The sequence below is a fragment of the Triturus cristatus genome, chromosome 3_1 (genome assembly GCF_964204655.1).
Source record: "Triturus cristatus chromosome 3_1, aTriCri1.1, whole genome shotgun sequence".
NCBI lineage: Eukaryota > Metazoa > Chordata > Amphibia > Caudata > Salamandridae > Triturus > Triturus cristatus.
The window spans coordinates 1,125,774,913-1,125,797,574 of NC_140583.1; the positions used below are offsets into that span (position 1 = coordinate 1,125,774,913).

General features: G+C 42.5%; 1 protein-coding gene across 8 annotated transcripts in view; it reads right to left on the bottom strand.

The window, feature by feature from the left end:
• Window positions 1–22,662, bottom strand: part of LOC146861614 (uncharacterized) — a 331,006-nt gene that overhangs the window by 275,194 nt on the left and 33,150 nt on the right. For all 8 annotated transcript variants that reach the window (XR_014979285.1, XR_014979284.1, XR_014979287.1 and 5 more), the window contains one exon: window positions 21,422–21,491. The gene's annotated coding sequence lies outside the window, so the exon portion shown is untranslated. The remainder of the gene's footprint in view (window positions 1–21,421; window positions 21,492–22,662) is intronic.

Below are 22,662 nucleotides of genomic sequence, written 5' to 3' on the forward strand. Positions count from 1 at the left end.
TGTCTCAGAGATACACAGAATAAACAGTCTGGGCATTTAAATAAATATTTATTGAACAGCAGTTGTTCTAGGTTGAATATATGAGTTGTAACAACCATTAGACAGTAGAAGAGATATATGATTAGCAATACTACAAAAGTAAAAGGATGGTACAGTTCTACCATTTTAGTGTAATCATGAATATACCCAAGTACATAGAATACATGATAATAAGTGCCTATTCCTAAGAGGTCTCCCTAACTAGATGTACCTAAATGTACCTAGCATCTGTGTAGGTGTAATGCCAAGAATCCCTCTAGGATCTAGTCCACCACATTATCTGAGAATTAGAGAATGTAGGACCCCGTGGTGGTCTCGAGTTGGACACCCTGCGAGGGATGTTAGACCTCTGCTAGCTGGAGCGTCTGCATGCAGGCACCTCAGCGTCTCTGGTCAGTGTGTCAGACAGAAAGTCAGGGTCTCCTCTGTCTCTCTAAGCAAGACATGATGTATCTATACCCACAGATCTCCCCAGGGGTCCTACCTTGCTCTGTTACTGTGTCGGCCTAAAGGTTGACGTCGAGCTTGAACTTTAACATAGATATTATACAGGAGATGTTCATCCTGCTGTGAATCCTGCTGTGCTTCCAAGAAGCCTCATGCATAATGTATGAGTATCGAACCCGGGAAAAACCCGTGTTCTGAATGCAGTGTCGTATCTAGATAAAAGGTCAGTGCCTAAGAACCATTATGTATGTAATGTAGGGAATAATATAGGTGAAAGGTTGTGATGTTTACCTGCACCTATATAAGGTACCTACATAGAATATAACACCCACTCCTCTTCAGACTGGATGACATATGTAAGCTATAGCGTACTACTAGCCTAACTAGATATAGGTATGCTCAAAGTTCATAAAACATTCCTTTTGTTAAAATGTTTAAAACTTCTTAAAACTTCTAAAAAGCTTACAAAATGTTAAAATAAAAATGTTTGCAAACTATTACTCTAAAAAGTATCCGTAGTTATAGTCCGAACTACTATAAGCATTAGAAAGCCATTTATGCCCAATAAATGAAAGGAATGTCAATTTTGTTTCTGAGTTCCAAATTGAGCTTGTTTAAAAAAAGGCCAATTTTTTTCCCAGCACACAGCGAGCCAAAATTAGTCAAATGTTTATGTGTCCTGACTGGTAGTCACAACATTTTCATTGCTTGCTTCCGTACTAGACAGCCCCTGTAGCACCTTGCAAAGCACGTCAATTGAGCACAGATGATGTTCCACGCTGTCCACAGCCGGTGCTGGGGCAGCCTGTGCGCCGTCCAAAGCCTGGGTGTCAGTGGAGGAGCCGATGTTCATTCCAACAGGTGCAGTTACAACATGTTGTGGCTCAAGGAATGCCGCCAACAACATTGGAATTCTCTGAGGACACTTCAGAACATGGGCCGTTATCGGTTCCAGTACAGCATGCATGTACGGTTGCGCACATGACGGGAGTGTCAAACAAAGGTCTAACACGCATTTTTCTCTGCAAACCAGGCATTGGAGGACAGGTAAGATGCAGTCCATCCAGACTGGTTGAAATGACAGGAACCAAGATGCACATAGATCTCTCAGGCGAGGCCTGTCTAGATGTTGTACCATTCGGTCACGGTATTTCTGCTCCAGGAGTGCTTTTTCCATCTCCTTGGTGCCCAAGACATTCATTGTGTAGCAGATAGAAGACAATCAGGATAGCTGCTATTAGAAACAGGAGCAGCGGAACACCTCCAAAGATGCTTCCGAATACGGAGTGTATGAAGTTTGGCATAACTCCAAGTACCATCTGAAAGGTGCTTAGAAGTCCAGAACCTATGGTCTTACATAGGTGGACAATGCCAGTTGTATCAGACATGTTAAAGATACGATTTACCATTTCTACGAAATGGAAAGGGCAGTTGGCATTAAAAAGCGCCTGTATCTCAGCCGAAGACCTTGCAATCTCGAGTTCAAAAGTCTCTGGAGCGGAGGTTAAGGGCACAGACTTCTGTAAAAGCATGGCTTTCATTCTGCCTAGAATATCAAACCGTATTAAAGAAACATTCAGTGAATGCCATAACGGCGCCTCTCTGACTGTATGTGTCAGTGGAAACAATACTTGCATTCAACAAGTAACCCTGGAGCTCACGGTTACCAGATATGCGACGCCCGGAAGCATTCCGCAGCAGCCTTGATCGTTCAGCATCAAGTAACTCCCATTCAAAAGTATCCCAAACGCTGGAGTAATCACGACAGCTGGGGCACCCCTCAGATGACAGGACAGGTTCACCACAGAACCATTACAAGCCCCATGCAGTAGAATGTCCTGACATATGAGCGATCTGCTTAAAGCGCTCTCACAGTTTGTACTACTGAAAAACACTTCTCGATCCCCACTCCGGCATCAAAATCTGTATGGTGATCCCTTAATGTATTCCTTACCCATTTTTTCATATTTGCCTGCCTGCTTTTGTTCAAGACAATATTGAAACTGAAAAGTAGTGACCGGTAGAGTTACGTGGCCATGGATTAGCCATTCTGTGTGCGATGATTCTGTCACTGTGAACGGTAATCTATCCAGTTTTTGAATACACAGCATTGTATATTTAGCTCCCCTTTCTGCCATTTCTATCTGTTTATCTGTTAGATTGCATTCAGAAAACAGAGACCTACTGTTTATAAAACGCCACAGCACATAGCCTGCATGCAAAGATTGTAGCGTACACCTTAACAACATAATAGAATGTAATTGAGATTGCCTGTATTGTAAAATGGCCAAATCTTGTTCCAGTATGTCTACCGCAGAAGATACAATGTTGCCTAAGGAATATATCCTGGAGGTCAATGTTGTTAACCCATTGTCTACCACTGCTAGAGATTTCTCTAAGTTAACACGGAATATTTCCTGTATACTTTCTGTGGCCTCTTGTTGTGATATTTTCCAAATTTCATTATAGGCAGCGTAAATGGCAGCATATATGAAACATTTTTGGAGTAGTTTCTGGGGACCTAGTAAAAAATCCCTAAGATCCATGTCCTGTGTGTGGGTAAAGATACGTGCTGTTTCACTTCTGTGAGTGTTGAGGTTTCTAGCCAATTAAGGCACAACTTCCCAACACTGTAGGATGTCACTACCGCTGGAAGTTGTCTTTGTACATAATGTGGATCTGGTCTAGGGACACTAAACCCTTCGGTTCTACCCATGAATCTTTCCTGACAACCATTGGTGTCTGTTGGCCAAACCAACCACTTCTTCCAATCGGGGTCTGATCTATTGTTTTGTATGATGTCATCTAATGTAATCCCTGTTTGTGATGATTTGTTACCCTCGGTGTGTGATGGTGTCGGCAGCCAAGGTGTGTTCAAATCTTTATTCTGGGAAACAACCTTTACAATGCAGTCATTACATCGCACTACATTTACACACAGTCATTACATCGCAACATCCTTTACAACGCATGTCACTACAATGCAGCCATTACATTGCATGTCACTACAACGCATGTCACTACAACGCAGGCATTACATCACATGTCATTACAACGCATACCATTACAACGCAGAGTACCCCTACACCATCCAACACTTATCCTACTGTTGCACCCCCTAGAGTTAGAATCGTAATTTTTACCCCTACACTATCCAACACTTACCCTATGGTTGCAACCCCTGGAGTTAGAATAGTAATTTTTACCTCTATACTATCCAACACTTACCTTAAATGCAATGTAATGGTATGCGTTGTAATGGTATGCATTGTAAATGTATAATGTAATGGAATGGAATGCGTTGTAAATGTAGTTTTAAAATATTCGTTGTAGTGGCATGTGATGTTAATGTATGCGTTGAAAAGGATGTTGTGATGTAAAAACTGAATTGTCAAGGCATGTGTTGTAAATGTATGCGTTGTAACGTCATACATTCCTTTATTCTTGGCTAGTCCAAGGCAAGACATCTGTTGCACTGTCTCATTCAAAAATATGAGTTGTTGCGGGATGAGGCATCCACTAAATAAAGCTTCTATCCCCTGCACTTGCCATTCTCTAGTACCCCAGACTGATTTCAAGTCTATAGTGTCTTTCCATAAGTCGTAACCTGGTTCAGACAACTGGGCAATAATGGATGCAGAGTAAATCTGTTTGGTGTTTGTTAACATATTTTTCTGTGCTGATGTTGGTGCAACCGTATAATAATATGAGGCTGGGCCAGACATATTAAACCCTGAAAAATATTGAAAATTTTGTGCAAAGGTTTTTGAACTGCCCTTTTGCGATATTGGACAATGTTCCGATTGGTGGTATGTAAACACATTTCTAGGATTTGCAGATTTATGCAGAAAATGATGACCATAATGTTGATAACAATACATTGATTCATAATCTGATGTGCCTTCCAACTCTTCAAACTTAGAAAACGCAGTAGATTTTTCCAAATCAGACAACATGTTATTTACAGTCTCAAAATCCCAATCATCGGAAAATGTACTTGAGGTAATGATATCACTCAATGATATTTTGAACAAATGTGTAATTCTAAATAAAATTCCTTTACCGGGACTTAATTTGATACGGAAACATAATAAAACAGCTCAGTAAATAAGAGGCAGAATCTGTGGTATTAGAGGTTCGGAATGGGCTTTATTCCAATGATCGATTATAATCGGTTGCTCCAAGTTCCATCACCACGGAGGTTCAGGAAGTGAAGTACATACTTTATTGACAAGAAATGACTTTTATAGTACATACATTACAATGAAGCGAATGCAGTAGGCGTAACAATTGATAAGGAAAATGACGATTCATATGCGTAACCGAAAATGGGTGTAATAAGGAGTAAAAAGGAACATAATTGGTTATGATGTCATATATAGGTGGATCTATAAGATAATACTTGGCATAGATGCGCGCGCAGCAGCATGACGTGTGATTGACGTGCAACTAGGGGGTGAAGGGGACTTGACATTTAGCTCTACATGTGGAGACGAAAAGTCTGGGGGGTCAAGTCAACCTAATCCCAAATCATATCTAACATCCTATGTTTAAAGAACTATGTTATCCACAAAAGAAGAACTCTCGGACAGAATCTATTCTATACTGACTGTGCGTGCGTGTACAAGCGTCTAAGTGTCTACACTAAATGCGAGGGGGTAGGAATATTCCATGGTAACAGGACTATGAATTACTTGCATAAAGACAGAGAAGCCGGGCCTTTTGCTCGGTAGCTGGAAGAATGTTTACTTAAACTACTAGGCAGGAATGCATTGGCTGAGGGGGAAGCAGATAACTCGAAGGTGAAATACAGTTCTTGGCAGAGAATAGGCTGATGTCAGGCTTTGTGAGCCGCGCAGAGAACGAGACAAAGTTCATGGTCACAGTTGCAGGCTCAGACTGGAGCTTTCAGAGGCAGAAGGCAAGAAGAGTTTGATGACAGAATCAGGGCCTACTTGCCTGGACTGTAAAATGGCATAAGTGAACCATATAAAACCGGTGGCTTTTCATACTTAGGAATGGAATATCCGGCCTATTCATGGCGGATCTGACAGAGGACATGTTGACGGTGGACGCACATGTAATTGCGTCTTCATAACTGGAACTGGAGGGAACATACATGTACTTGTAACATGCACATAGAACCGTTGGGGTCCAAGATAGGGGACATAACCGACCAGAAAAATCCATATTTCCACATTCCCTCCTTGTCCCCTACTTGCCCGTCAAGAGATATCAATCTTCATCAATCCATTGATCTGTTCATATAGCATCATTTGTTCTTCTTTCTTCTTCCGTGACGAATGAGATCTCGATGGCGGAATACACGATGTGGCACACAGACCACAGATCGCTGGTCCACATTGTAGACATAGACAGCAACTGAATAGTATGAGAAGGCCAATACCTAGGAAGGATAGAACTCTCCATCCCCAGGCTGATATCACACTCCAAAACCAACCGGACCAAGTCCAAGTGCCTGGGTTCTGGTGTATCTGGCTTACAATCTTATGAAGGCGAGTTATAGCTTTATATACAGATGGCGAATTTTCTGGTATGAATACGCAACAGCTTGATCCGATGACCCTACAAGCTCCGCCCCTATCAGCCAGGATGACGTCAAGGACAAGACGATTTTGAAGCACAACAATCCGCATAGCGACTGCTCTTCTGTTAAATTGCCTAGGGCGGAAATAGTTTCATTCACTACTGCTTCAAGGGTTCTAGTTAATCTACGTATCAGCTTACTATTAGTAACAGTACCTATATAGGGAAAGATGCCTTTATTGAAATCTGTGTATTTTTCCCATGCTGTTTCAGTGTAATCGACAATTGGGAGATCTCTCCGCTCTCTGTTGTGTACTAAATGAATATTTCTATAATAATCAGGAGGAGCTAGGAAAACAGGTGGCAAAAGGAATGCAATGTAGCAGGTACCATCCCAATCTAGAGGTAGACGCATATATGCAGTCTGACCACATATAAAGTAGGAGTGGCGATAAGCTCTAAATGAAGATTTGCCTTGATCACTGAATTCTACTGTAGTAGTGCATTTACTATGGCCCATATGTATGGAACCGACTTTTCTTACACACAATTCACCCTTCGCTGGGAATACTGACATGGTTGGTAAAACTAGTTCAACTTCGGATTCGACATTTAGAACCATGAGATTAGGAGTAAAGTTACCTAATCCATATACTTCATTTTCTAGATCAGTTCCTGTTCCTTTGGGGCGACCCTCCTTGTCAGGGTAACAGACTTTGAATAAAACTAGGTTCAGATTTCCCCATACCCAATGGTCTTGATAAACTGCTATGTCTGAGTCTATGGAATTCATTAAACTAAACCATGCTCCACAGGAGCCATTATGTGTAAACGGATGTGGAAAGAAAGGCAGGACTCCTTCATAATTCTGATAGGGAGGGAGCCGGCCACACACCCAACAATTAGTTGCATTACTAGTCTGATGGGAATGATGTAACATACTAATGAAAGTGTTATTGCGCAGCGCAAGTCGATAAGACAATTCATGCGGGGGTAAGTCACTAAAAGAATGTTCAGCAGTAACATTGTAAACGTTTCTGGCAATAGGGTAATATATGTGCAACAATATACTTGCAGTAATTATTAAAAGACTTAAGAAAAACAAGATTAATAATGTCACTATGCAATGGCTACGCAGTGATTTACAATACGCCTGTCGTTTCATTATTTTTCGCGACTGTCCATGATTCAGGTCTAGGCGATACATGTCGGAAACAGATTCAACCGCTTCACCTAGGAGAGGACTTAAACAATCAAATCGTCCGACGGCCTAGGCCTTAATTTTAGTCTATAAAGTGCTTTATTGTCGGCCTCAGCCAGAGGTAGTTTTGAGTCAATTGGTGAGGACACACGAGGTGGGCTGTTTACGTCTGAAGGAAGTCCATGAAATTTCTTGATATGACTTGAATGCACCCATCCTTTCTTGCCCTCGATCTTCACGGCTGTCCTTGTGGTCAGCAAGACCAACTTGGGTGTCTTCCACCTGGGCTCCAGCTGAGTCTTTCGGTCGAAATTCCTCACAAAGACGAGGTCCCCCGGAATTACGTCATGGGGTTTCACCTCAGTATTGTCGGGAAAGGCTGCAGCTACCTGTGAACGACAAGATTGTAGTGCAGACATCAAGGAAGCCAAGTAATCTGTCAGCATATTACAGTCAATATCAGTTATTTTGCGTGGTACAGGCGTCCCCCACATATTTGGTGGTCTGCCGAAGATCACCTCATACGGGGATAGCCCTGTTCGAGAGTGTGCTACCATTCTCATGTAGAAGAGTGCAACTGGTAACGCTACTACCCAGTCGACACCTTTCTCTCTGCATATTTTGGACAATCTGATTTTCAGTATCTGATTATGTCTTTCTACGAGACCTGCTGCTTCGGGGTGTCGGACACAGTGAAATTTCCACTGATAACCTAACAGAAGAGAAACATGTTTCATTAATTCGGATGAGAACGGCTGGCCGTTATCTGAGTGAACAACACGTGGTAAACCGTATCGTGGGAAGAATTCTCGAACTAACTGTTTGGCAGTAGTCGGGGCAGTGTAATCTGAAACCGGGTATGCCTCCGTCCAGCGGGACAGAGCGCAGACAACTACGAGAACATATTTGAATCCTCGACATCGTTCCATCTGGATATAATCCATCTGGAGTACTTCAAAAGGGTGATTAGGAGGATGAAATCCACCTTGTTCTACGGGAACACTTTTTCCTGGGTTGAACTGGCAACAGATCATACAGGTACGGACCTTTTGTTTAGCTGCTGCTCGTAAATGTTTATTGAACCAAATGTGTTGAATGCTGTCTAGCATAGCTTTTTCTCCTAGATGTGCTGGACTATGTATAGTGTTAACTATAACTTGGACCATTGAATCAGGGAGGAACCACACAGACTTTTCCTTCATCATCCATCCTTGGTCCGTTTGGATCCCTCCTAATTCAGTCCATTTCTTTATTTCGTCTGGTGTAGCATGTGTCTGTATGTCAATTACGTCAAGGGTAGGATCTTTAACTGTCATACAATGTGTCGGCATCGGGACTATTGTCTTTGTCATGTCGGATGTTTGGGTTTGAGCAGTCTGTTTAGCTGTTCTGTCGGCTAGATCATTGCCTTGAGAAATGATATCAGTAACCTTCGTATGAGCCTTACATTTCATAATTGATATTGCAGTAGGTAGATGTATTGCATCTAATAAGGCATGAATGAGGGGTCCGTGCTGAATGTGGGCACCGTGGGAAGTTAAATAACCTCTCTCTCGCCATAGCACGCCGAAGTCATGTACAACTCCGAATGCATAACGTGAATCAGTGTATATGTTGACTTTTTTATTTGTGGCTTGAATACAGGCTTGTGTCAGAGCAATAAGCTCTGCGGCTTGAGCTGACAAAATATTTATACGATTAGTTTCAATGACTTCAGTATCTGTTGTGACTGCGTAAGCAGCCACCAACTCTCCTGTGTTTGTTCTCATACATGAACCATCTACATACAATGTCAGGTCTGGGTCTGACAATGGGACATCGGTTAAGTCTTGTCTAGGTTTCGTCGTTATTGTAATAACTTCAATACAGTCATGGGCTAGTGGGTCTGTTCCGGTTACTGGCAAAAGTGTGGCAGGATTCAATGTATTACAGCGTCTGATTTCTATATGTGGCTGAAACAATGTAAGTTCGTACCCTGTAAGTCGCGCTATAGTCAAGTGTTGTGTTTGCGTTCTATTTACAAGAACCTCTACTGCATGTGGTACTTGAACTGTCAATGGATGTCCTAACACTATGGCATCGCTTTGTCTGATTGCTAAAGCTGTCGCTGCCACTGATTTTAGGCATGCAGGCAAAGCCTGAGCTACGGGATCTAATGTACTAGAAAAATAAGCACATGGTTTGTGTGCTCCTGCTTGTTCCTGTGTGAGTACTGACAAGGCAGTACCTTCGCGTTCTGTAACAAAGAGTGTAAACTGTTTTCTGTAACATGGCGTTGCTAAAACAGGTGCTTGACATAAAGCTTTCTTTAGGCTTTCAAAAGCTTGTGTATGTTCCTGAGTCCAAGGGAGAACAGTCGATGTGGCTGCCTCCTGTGTTGTCAACTGAATGAGTGGTTTTGCTAGAAATGCGTACTGAGGGATCCACTGCCTGCAATATGACGTGAGGCCTATGAAAGCCCGCACCTCCTTTTGTGTCTTGGGTATTGGCATGTTAGCTATTAACTGAATGCGGTCGGGTGTAAGCTGCCTTCCCTCCTTGGACAGCGAGTGTCCAAGATAAATAACTCGCTGGACACAGAATTGCAGCTTAGAAGGGGACACCTTGTGCCCCTTTTCGGCTAGAAATTGTAAAACTGTCAGTGATGCTTTTTCACATTCCGGTTCACTTCTCGCGGTGATCAACAGATCATCGACGTATTGAAGCAGAGCAGTGTTAACTGGCATGTGGATACTGTCGAGTTCTCGTTTCAGTGCTTGGCTATAGATGCTGGGGCTTTCTGTAAATCCTTGAGGTGCGCGTGAGAATTTAAAGCTACGTCCATTTAAACTAAATCCGAACAAATATTGGCTTTCCGGATCTATTGGGACGCTGAAAAAGGCATTCTTGAGATCGATTACAGTAAAGAATGTCGCTTCGGAATCAATAGCTGTCAGTAATGACGAGATATCTGGGACCACAGGAAATTGTGGCACAATGCATTTGTTTAATTCGCGCAGATCAATAACCAATCGATATACTGGCGGGGCCTTTGGATCTGTTCGTTTAAGAATCGGAATTATCGGTGAATTACATACATTGGAGTCTGTTTCTACAACTACTCCTTGGGTAATGAGCTCGTCAATGATTTGTAGTAAAGCCACTACAGCATCTGGTGGTAACTTGTATTGTCGCATTCGTGGTAGCACCACTCCTGCCTTTAATGTGACTCGATATGGTGTAATATTCATGCATCCAACATCAGTAGGGCCTTGTGCCCATAGATGTGTAGGTAAAGTCTGCAGTCGGGGATCCATGTCTCTAGACACATAATGACCTTTAAAATCACGTAAAAACAACCTTACTCCTTCTGGAGAACAACATATTATAGCTCCTAGAGCTTTCAGTGTCTTTATTCCTAACAGATTTTCTGGACATGATTTAGTAAGCAATAAATCTGTAGTTCGGGTCAGAGGTCCTATCGTAAGTGGAAGAGGCTGTGATACTTCATTAACAATAGGTTTTCCTGAAAAACCAAGGGAAATATTCTGTGAGCCTGAGAGGGGTGCCCCTGGAACTTCACTACGTTTTATGGTTGTTCGACTTGCCCCTGTATCGAGTAAAAATTTTCTGTCTTGGCCTAATAATTCACTATGTACATAAGGTCCTTCTTGATCTACCGGGATCTCGATAAGGGGTAAGTCAACTTCCCTCTCTAGGCTTGTTCATGCGTATCGTTGATAATCAGGATAGTCATACTGTGCGGTCTGGTACAGTTGTCGTGTCGTGGTTTGTGTGGCAGCAACAGGCAGCGCTGGTGCAGCTGGCACAAACTGTATAGACTGTTGTGAAGCTGGCATGGACTGTGCATGCTGCGGGGCTCCTTGTTCATTCTGGTCCTGTCTAGGTGGCCGTGGTCTTTCTTGTGTTTTACCTATGCTGATATTATGTTTCAAAACTGGACAATCGTGTACGTAATGACCTGGCTTTTTACAATAATTGCATGTCCCTTTTACAGGTCCTGCTGAATCACCGGAATGTGTCATACCCTTCTTATGTCCTTCAGCTGGAACTGTCTGAGAAACTAGCATTTTCATTTTCGTGTCTTTCATGCGTCTGTGTTCATGTTCTTGTTCCTCTCTAATTCTATTGTGATGGTACTGTAACATTTGTAACATTTGTGATGGAGTGTTACCTTGCCAGGTACTTTCGAATTTTAATACTCTATTCTTTACTTGGGGCAGGGCATTTTCTACTAATTTTGTTACGAACAGATGTGGGTATGATTCGCTACTTGCTTTTAGGCCACTATTTATACCAAAACATTTTTCAAATCGGGCATAGTAATCACTAGTGTCTTCATCTTGCTTCTGCTTACAGGCTGAAATTGTACCCCAATCTTCCTTTTTCGTAGTTAATAAACGTGGCAGTACCTGTACTAATAAACCTGGTAGTGCTTTAGTTTTATCCCCGAGTCCTGCTCCTGCAGTTCGGGCCCTTTCTTCTGCTTCCAATGCTGACCATTCTATCTTTTGGTCTCCTACCTCCCACTCCTTTTCCCTGAGTTTCTCATAAATGCCAGCAGGCATCAATACCTTTGGTATTGTCATAATGTCGGGATAGGTATACTCTCCCATGAGTAGCATGTCTTTAATTTCTCGGTGAAAACCCGCTGGATCTTTGTCATGACTGGGTACCACTTTCTTCATTTCTAACAATTCTATTTTTGATATGGGCGTATATACAAATACGCGTTTAAACTCACTGTCCTCGCCCTTTATTGGGTGCACTTCTCGTAAGGGATTCTGTCTATCCATGTAATACGTAGTTCTTTCCTTGATGGGCAATGAGACACGGTCTGAACATACAAAAAGAATATACTGCTTTCTTGATTCTAGAATTTCTTTAATTAATTTAGTACCTGAACCTCTCCATCTATTCATGAGCAATTCAGTCAATATTTCAGGTAAGGGACCAGGGTCCGAATGCTGATTCTGATATAGTATAATGAGTTGTTGAATCATATAAATCCCAGCTAAACGCTGTTCATCTGGGGTGAGATTCAAAAATGCGCGTGCTACTGTATCATCACTATATTTTCCGGGACTGTCCACCCAATGGACAGCTGCCCTAGCTAAATCTTGTTCATCCATAGAATCGAGGAAATGATAACCCCTTCGTTCTCGGAGTAGTTTGTCGGCGGCTTGGAACGAATGCTCGTTAGACCTGATGTTAATTATAGGTATTTGGAAATTCCTGTTATTATCTGGACATATCGGACGTATCGGGTCAGTAGGACATCTATTACTATTACAAGATCTTCCTTTACCTACATAGGCTATGGTGTCTGACTGTCCTGCGGGCAGTCCTGACTCTTCCTCCTCGTTTTGTTCGAACTCGTCTACCGCTAATCTTTCTTCGTGTAGGCGTTCTATTTCTTTACGGATCTTTCGGCACATGGCTATTATACAATTTTGTTTATCATGTCTACCTTCTGATATATTCTGGCTCCATCTGGTAAGAATTTGCATTGCTTCCGGGTCTACCCCCGGTCGGTCTTCATTTCTGATCACACAATTTATGAGGAAACGTAACAGTTCCCCCTGTATTTCCACTTTCTGGTATTCCATAGCTCTGTTAATACATTCTGGATCTCGCCCTGTTTGGACAAAATGGTATATTTTATCTAGATGCGCAGTCATTCCTGGTAACTTCCCTAAGTACACTGCGGCTCGTCTGATACGCAAGGATGCCAGGATCATTTCGTCCTCTTTGCCGGGCACAGGGTCATATCTGCAATCTATAAGAAGTTCCTTAAGCGTACGGGCATTTATGAGTTTGGGGGTACGTGAATGTGCTGACTCTTGAAAAGCAAGTTTATTTATTCTGGGTGGCGTGGAAAAAATGTTGCTAGCACCTCCCGCAGCCCCATCTGGGGTGTCGGGTGTGAAAGGATTCGTTGAACGTGACACAGCAACTATAGGTGTGGACACAGCTATAGAAGCAGCTGTAGGAACAGATGTAGAAACAGATGTGCTTGCCGGAACTTGTGACACGATCTGTTGCTGTAGGGATACGGGCACTGGATCTTGGCGTTGAACCTCCCTGATAGGCGGTCTATGTGGGGCGGAATTAGCATACTCGGGAGCTGCGTCATCTAAATATGAGGAAAGAAAAACATCTTCTGCGGTTCTAGGATGCCCCTTAGGATGTACCTTTATTGGAAATAATGGGGGTGGCAAGTCTTTCGGTATTTCTGGAGTAGCTTTAGGTAATCCTTCGGCCAGAAGGGGATACATACCATTCATAAGGGCATTTCTTTGTCTGTCTACTTGTTCTGATTTCACTCGGATACCTTCCTCAATTAATAGATTTTCTCGAACTTTATTGGAATTCTCTTTACTCTTCTCCTCCTGTCTACGTGCTTTTTCTGTACGTCTATGAGATTCTTTACGCCATAACTCAACGGCATCTTTCTGTGACTGTCTGACTTTCCTTTTCCATAACTCTTCTTCTACTTTCATGATGCACTCTGCATCCCAGGTTCCCGTCGTGGGCCACCTCTGACTTTCTGGTAATTCCTTGGTGTAGTCTACCCATAAATCAAGAAATAATATAGCGTCTAAGCCATGTTTATGATACATGAAGTACCCTGGAGTGTCCCTAGGAGGAATAGGAACGACTTCTTCGAGTACCCCTTTTCTTGTAGTGATCTGTCTTAGTTTCGAAAAGAGCGGCATATTGAGAACTGATCTGATACTTAATCTTGAACACACTTAGTACAAAAGCACAATAATGAACAACCATTCATACCACAATATGCAGGACGTTTAACACATTAAACATTAAACATTTAAACATTTCTTAACCTTTAAAATAACCAACAATGATGATCGTCTGCATAACTAATCACCAAGCATAATTCTTTGACAATAACTAGATACTTCGGAATACTTGATATACTGCTAAACAGTACATATACACTGCTAAAACAGTGCAGACCGGATTTGTGTACCCAAACCCGTCTTGACCGGCACAACCTATGTGCACGTCAGAAATGCCTCCCCAGTAATGGTACTCACCGGGTAGCTTCGGAAACGGAAGGCCTCGGAGACTGAACTTGGACCGGACTGGACTCGACTCGACTCGTCGGAAACTGGACTCGACTTGGGACTTCGGAAACTGGTGGGCCTCTGTATACCTCGGATCTTGCTCTCTCAGCTAGGCTCTGGTCGGGATACTTCGCACTTCTCACCGCCTCGTCTGGGTGTTGATCGCAGCCTCAGTCGCCCCCGCTTGACCGGAGGGAGATACAGGAAATCCTGCTGGTACGCGTTATTGTCCGTCCAGCTGTGGCAGGAGACCGGGCCTGCAACTCACCGCCGGCGCGTGAGATGAGAAAGTGTCCCTATTCGGGCGCCATTCATGTGGTAAATAAAATTCCTTTACCGGGACTTAATTTGATACGGAAACATAATAAAACAGCTCAGTAAATAAGAGGCAGAATCCGTGGTATTAGAGGTTCGGAATGGGCTTTATTCCAATGATCGATTATAATCGGTTGCTCCAAGTTCCATCACCACGGAGGTTCAGGAAGTGAAGTACATACTTTATTGACAAGAAATGACTTTTATAGTACATACATTACAATGAAGCGAATGCAGTAGGCGTAACAATTGATAAGGAAAATGACGATTCATATGCGTAACCGAAAATGGGTGTAATAAGGAGTAAAAAGGAACATAATTGGTTATGATGTCATATATAGGTGGATCTATAAGATAATACTTGGCATAGATGCGCGCGCAGCAGCATGACGTGTGATTGACGTGCAACTAGGGGGTGAAGGGGACTTGACATTTAGCTCTACATGTGGAGACGAAAAGTCTGGGGGGTCAAGTCAACCTAATCCCAAATCATATCTAACATCCTATGTTTAAAGAACTATGTTATCCACAAAAGAAGAACTCTCGGACAGAATCTATTCTATACTGACTGTGCGTGCGTGTACAAGCGTCTAAGTGTCTACACTAAATGCGAGGGGGTAGGAATATTCCATGGTAACAGGACTATGAATTACTTGCATAAAGACAGAGAAGCCGGGCCTTTTGCTCGGTAGCTGGAAGAATGTTTACTTAAACTACTAGGCAGGAATGCATTGGCTGAGGGGGAAGCAGATAACTCGAAGGTGAAATACAGTTCTTGGCAGAGAATAGGCTGATGTCAGGCTTTGTGAGCCGCGCAGAGAACGAGACAAAGTTCATGGTCACAGTTGCAGGCTCAGACTGGAGCTTTCAGAGGCAGAAGGCAAGAAGAGTTTGATGACAGAATCAGGGCCTACTTGCCTGGACTGTAAAATGGCATAAGTGAACCATATAAAACCGGTGGCTTTTCATACTTAGGAATGGAATATCCGGCCTATTCATGGCGGATCTGACAGAGGACATGTTGACGGTGGACGCACATGTGTTTGCGTCTTCATAACTGGAACTGGAGGGAACATACATGTACTTGTAACATGCACATAGAACCGTTGGGGTCCAAGATAGGGGACATAACCGACCAGAAAAATCCATATTTCCACAAAGTTAACACGGAATATTTCCTGTATACTTTCTGTGGCCTCTTGTTGTGATATTTTCCAAATTTCATTATAGGCAGCGTAAATGGCAGCATATATGAAACATTTTTGGAGTAGTTTCTGGGGACCTAGTAAAAAATCCCTAAGATCCATGTCCTGTGTGTGGGTAAAGATACGTGCTGTTTCACTTCTGTGAGTGTTGAGGTTTCTAGCCAATTAAGGCACAACTTCCCAACACTGTAGGATGTCACTACCGCTGGAAGTTGTCTTTGTACATAATGTGGATCTGGTCTAGGGACAATAAACCCTTCGGTTCTACCCATGAATCTTTCCTGACAACCATTGGTGTCTGTTGGCCAAACCAACCACTTCTTCCAATCGGGGTCTGATCTATTGTTTTGTATGATGTCATCTAATGTAATCCCTGTTTGTGATGATTTGTTACCCTCGGTGTGTGATGGTGTCGGCAGCCAAGGTGTGTTCAAATCTTTATTCTGGGAAACAACCTTTACAATGCAGTCATTACATCGCACTACATTTACACACAGTCATTACATCGCAACATCCTTTACAACGCATGTCACTACAATGCAGCCATTACATTGCATGTCACTACAACGCATGTCACTACAACGCAGGCATTACATCACATGTCATTACAACGCATACCATTACAACGCAGAGTACCCCTACACCATCCAACACTTATCCTACTGTTGCACCCCCTAGAGTTAGAATCGTAATTTTTACCCCTACACTATCCAACACTTACCCTATGGTTGCAACCCCTGGAGTTAGAATAGTAATTTTTAACTCTATACTATCCAACACTTACCTTAAATGCAATGTAATGGTATGCGTTGTAATGGTATGCATTGTAAATGTATAATGTAATGGAATGGAATGCGTTGTAAATGTAGTTTTAAAATATTCGTTGTAGTGGCATGTGATGTTAATGTATGCGTTGAAAAGGATGTTGTGATGTAAAAACTGAATTGTCAAGGCATGTGTTGTAAATGTATGCGTTGTAACGTCATACATTCCTTTATTCTTGGCTAGTCCAAGGCAAGACATCTGTTGCACTGTCTCATTCAAAAATATGAGTTGTTGCGGGATGAGGCATCCACTAAATAAAGCTTCTATCCCCTGCACTTGCCATTCTCTAGTACCCCAGACTGATTTCAAGTCTATAGTGTCTTTCCATAAGTCGTAACCTGGTTCAGACAACTGGGCAATAATGGATGCCGAGTAAATCTGTTTGGTGTTTGTTAACATATTTTTCTGTGCTGATGTTGGTGCAACCGTATAATAATATGAGGCTGGGCCAGACATATTAAACCCTGAAAAATATTGAAAATTTTGTGCAAAGGTTTTTGAACTGCCCTTTTGCGATATTGGACAATGTTCCGATTGGTGGTATGTAAACACATTTCTAGGATTTGCAGATTTATGCAGAAAATGATGACCATAATGTTGATAACAATACATTGATTCATAATCTGATGTGCCTTCCAACTCTTCAAACTTAGAAAACGCAGTAGATTTTTCCAAATCAGACAACATGTTATTTACAGTCTCAAAATCCCAATCATCGGAAAATGTACTTGAGGTAATGATATCACTCAATGATATTTTGAACAAATGTGTAATTCTTTAACTGTCTGTTGTGCCAAATATATCGAAATCAACCTTGTCCCAAACTATACCATCAGGTACAGTTACTGCTGTAATGCTCACTGATGACAAGTCTCTTTGTTCTTGATGAGATGATTGATGCGGTTTCAAAATTATATTCACCTTTTGAGCTGTAGAGCTTTGCCTAATGTATTGTCAATTAATAAGCATGTTAAAAATTATTACTAAGCCTAACCAGAAAAGAAAGAAAAGCATCCCAGTAATTAACCATAGTTCTACCCATGGTGATACCAGGTAAATTATTTTGAGAAAGTTCAAAAAGTCTGTAACTTGCTGTTTCTGTGATTTTTGGGCTGGCTTAATTTCTGGATCACTTGGATCCAAAGAAAACATATCAAAGTTTATTAAGTAGCCAGAAGCAGTTCGATCAATTGTTGGAATTGCATCAGGCTTCCTTGAAATCGTACTTTGCTCTTGTTGAGGCATGTTGACGTAAACATCAGTATTTGGTATTATTGCAACTTGTGTGTTATTTTGAGTTTCATTTTGAAGTTGAACTTCGGGTTCAAAAAGAACGAGTTTCATGGCATTTTTGCATAGTCCAGCATTCCGAACAGGAGGCTCTTTGAACGTGATGAGTCTTTCTGTTTGAACTTCTTGGATTGTAGCGAAAGGATGGCGTCTGCTACATTGGAGTCCACGTGGCCTACTGCTTAGTATCGGCCACAAAGTGTGGTTTGATTAGGTCAATTGAGACAAATCTTTTCTCCTTTTTTCCAGCAAGAGGCGGTAGAAGTACAGTTCTTGTTCCTTCAATGGCTAGGACCGGTACAGGTTTTCTGTAAGATGGTCCAAATTCTTTCTGGTCTGCTATTATCTCTCTGACCAGATCCCCAACTTTTGGGATCAAGACAGTTCTTGCTGTGACTGATTTGACTTACCCAGTGGTGTTCTGTTTCAGGTGGATGTTACTTTGTTTTGTCCTAGATTACTTCAGGTCCTGTAAAACAACCAAATGATCATGGATGTCAAAAGGCTTTTCATACGCCACTGTGCCTTCACAATCAAGATCAGGTACCCACATTCTTGTTCCAAATAGGACCTCAGAAGGAGTGACACCCCGTAGAGAACTTCTTGGAATATTGTTAAGGGCCCTCCGGACTCCATAAACATGTTTTACCCAACTTTCACCCGTGCCTAATACTCTAGCTGTCAAAGATTGCTTTAAGTCTCGTTTTTTTCTCTCCACAACCGAATTTCCCTCGGAATAGTACGGAGATGAGTACCACAATGCTACACCCAAACTTCCCATGGCTTCCTTGTAAGCCCTAGAGCTAAATGCGGGGCCCTGGTCAGAATGTAATGTGCCAATTGTGTATGTGCCAATAAAGACTCGCAAGTCTCTGATGACAGTTCGAGCATCAGCCGAGCGCTGGGGCCACACCCATAGGAATTTCGAGCAGGAATCCATTGCTACCAAGATGTATCTTTTAGCCCCATCTCTTTTTAAGGGGCTGCAGTGGTCTAGGTAGACACACACTAGTGGCTTGTCAGCTAATAACAATGGAGTCTGCTCAGGACGTGTTACGATGGAACCCTTCATCTGCTGGCAGATGTTGCATTTCAAGACCTAGGGGGCCATTATGATGGCAGGAGGACCTGAGTCCACCCGCCATTGTTGCAGTGTTCGGGACCGCCCACCAGACATGTGGAGGTCCAACCACTGCAATTAGGATGCGCCCGCCATTGCGGATTGCAATGTTAAAATGGCATGCACTACGTGGCAGGCACCACTCGGTGCCTGCCACGCAGTGCAGGGAAATGCAGGGACCCCCCAGTGTACCCCCCGCAACGGGCCTCCAAATACAGCCTCCGCCTGTCTTTTCGCGGTGAGATGACCTCCACAAAATGAGAGGCGGAAAGGGATATCGTAATCACTATGGCGATGCCTGCAAGGCACCGCCGCAATGCTGCCCTGTGTTTTGGTTCCGCAAGGCGGGTGGAAATGAACCGCCTTGCGGAACCGTGGTGGACGGACTTTCCCTCTGCCGCGGACAGTTTGGGATTCCCACCAACATCCTAATTTGGCAGTGGGAATTTCCTGTGTGATGGCGGAAGAACCGCCACCACCGGCCCGGTGGTGGCGGTTCTTCCACTATCCTAATGACCCCCATAGTCTTTAGCCTGCTTTGTTAACCCTGACCACCAATAGCGTTGTTTCAACAAAGAAACTGTCGCCGTAACTCCTGCATTTACAGAACCTATCCCTTCATGTGCCGCTAGTAATAAACCTAACCTACGATACATGTTTGGAATTACTCTATCCCTCACTCCAGGAATCTGACCAAATGGAACATTATTGGCATCTAACTTGTAGGAGTACTTGAGTGGAAATCTTTTTTGTACTGCACCGTTGTTCTTGCGTGAAGCAATAACAGCTACCATAATTTCATTGTCTATTCTCGTTTTAGAACGAGTGATTGCAGCTACAAAACCTGTGCATACAGCCCCGTTTGCGGGTTCATCAGCCAATGAATTCCCTTCAATGTGAACACCATCACACTGATGACTCAGTGTGTGAATTATGTGAGTCCTTGGTAGTTCCGATTTAAACTTTACTGCCAGTTCCCATAGCATTTTATGCTTAATTGTGCCATCTTTTGCTTCGTTGAATCTGTTTTGAACCCAGTATTGCAAGTATTCATTGTAAGACTGTACACAGTAAAATGAATCACACACAATTAGTGTGGGAAATTCTCGATCCGTTTTTACTAGTGCCAGTATCAGTGCTTTTAAATTTGCAAACTGTGCCGTGCAGTCTCCTAGAGAATGCGTTTTTGTGCAACTTGGATGGAACTATCCATCCTGCATGCGACCTTTAACAAAACATGCTGCGCTGTATTGTTGCTTACTGCCTATGGTCGGTTGAGCAGATCCGTCAGTGTAAATAATATATTCATACTGATCTGTCTTTTTAATTTGGGTCGTACCTGTATTCTACATATGTTGCAGTGAGAGAATTAGCCCATTATATCCATCTCCGATGTAAGGCTATAGCGTTCGGAACACTTTCCTTTGTTGCAGCCACTAAGGCTGGGACTGGAGTCACTACTATTATTCGTTGTCCCTTAGCCAGTGCTCTTTCTCTCACCACAGGAGTCTGTACCACTGTTAGAATCTTTTCTGTAGATGCAAAGCGCATCTCAGCATTTGTGTACAAATGTGACGTATGTAATTTGTACTGTTTCATCTTTATTGTATGACAGATAGGTGTACCCAGATTGACCTGCAATTATACCGATCACCGGGTTGCGTACGTTTATGCCTGTCTACAAGTGTTTGGAAGCTATCATGTCAGCTTGTAAGGAACGTAATGTATTTGTATGTTCCTGTGTCCAGTTTCTTGCTGAGAAATCAGGTTGTATTAAGTCGTAGAAAGGTTTGTCATGAACGTCATGACTTCAGACCATTTGTCGCAAGTTAATACGTAACTCCTAGGTGGGCAGTAGACATACGTGAGGTTGCACCCCTCACTTATTTGTTCCCCTGAAAAAAAAAACACCCCTGACCCATGCACCAGCACGACCTTATATGTGTTAAGATAAACTGTTTTTGTTTTTGGTTTCTGTTTATTGCAAAAGAAGTATTAGCATTGATTTGTATTGCTTATGTGTAATACGTAATTGTAAAGCACCTGTTCAAAGTCACGTTATGTTTTTTGTTTGAGCAAGATCCTTTGTGCCACGTGTGTACGCTGTTGCACCTGCAGAGGTTAGGAATCACGAGGAGCACGAGTGGCACACCGGGTGTAGCGCGCGTGAGCTTATGCACATGCAGAGTGCAGAGAAAACGTGTAGCGCACGTGTAAACACCGGGTGCGGTTTCCTATTTAAACCGCACCCAGTGTTCTGGAAGGCGCTTTGCCTTCGATTTGTCTAGCGCGTCGGACCGCGTTAGAATGCCTCTGCTTCTGCTAGAATACAAGACCTTACCTGATTCACAAAGGGGAATTCCCTCGTAGATTTCTGGAGCTGATGGATCTCTTCTCAACGACGGCTGGCCCTAGAAGAGAAAAGACAAAGTTTTGGAGATAAGTACTTTCACTTAAAAGGCGCCCAACGAAAGAAAGGCTCTTAGTAAAGACTATAATTTTTGGACACTTTACAAAGTAAAGGTTTAGGAAATACCAGGATTCATGCAAGAGAAAGCGAAAGTCAAGAATAGAAAAAGAGTAATTTACAAGTTTATCTGTGTAGTATTATTTGTTGTCAAAAGGCAAGGTATTTGTGTTACTGTAAGGAATACTTTTTGTGTGTAAAACTGTTGGAAACTGCGTAGTGCCAATAACTAAAGTCTGAAAAAGAAGAACGAAGCCAGACTTCAATAACCTTCTGTATTCAACATCAAAGCAGGGGTAAAGTGAGTACCTTTTGGAAAGTAGTAAAAATAAGAATAATTGGGAATTAAGGGAAGGTGTATTTACTTATGTATGTTTAACCCTTTCAGAACATAAAGACCTCGACGCTCTTACAAGAACAAGTAACATCACTGAAAAGATCATCACAGCATTGCCAGTCATCCTTCTTCGCGCAACAAAAGAAAATACTCGGACGTTTGCCTACAAGAGTTGAACGCAGGTAGGCTTTAGTCACAAAATTACATTAGCATTTTAATTAGAATAGAAGTAGATACTCTGAACTTCTCCAATTATAGAAAGGGTAGTAAATCTTCTTACTTATTGTAATTTACAGGTCGTCAACCGAAATCCAACATCACGTCCAGTATCCGGCCCTCCTCCTAGATTTCTAACTTCATATCTTGTAGTAGATTTAAAACTTACAGGTATAATTTAGATATTTGGGAAGTTGGTCTCTTGCGTCCCTGCGAAATCAACTGCGTTGAGAAAACATCGTAAGGTAAGAGACAACGTAGTGTTCTGACAGAAGGCAAAGCCCAAGAAGATTATTTCGCCTGGACGCAATGGACCAAACTTCGCAAATCTCACTGCAAGATCTCGCAACAATGTTAACAGAAATTAAGACAGAAAATGCTGCTTTACGCAGAGATTTATCAGTCTTGCAAGGTGCAATTCAGAAACCCCTTATTAAACCTGCTACGTTTTCTAAAGCATTTTCTGATTCAGCATCCTCTTCTAGTACTCCAACTCAGATTCAGGTAGTCACCCCAGTTCCCATACCTCTCGCACAACCGGAGAGATTTTATGGTGATAGTA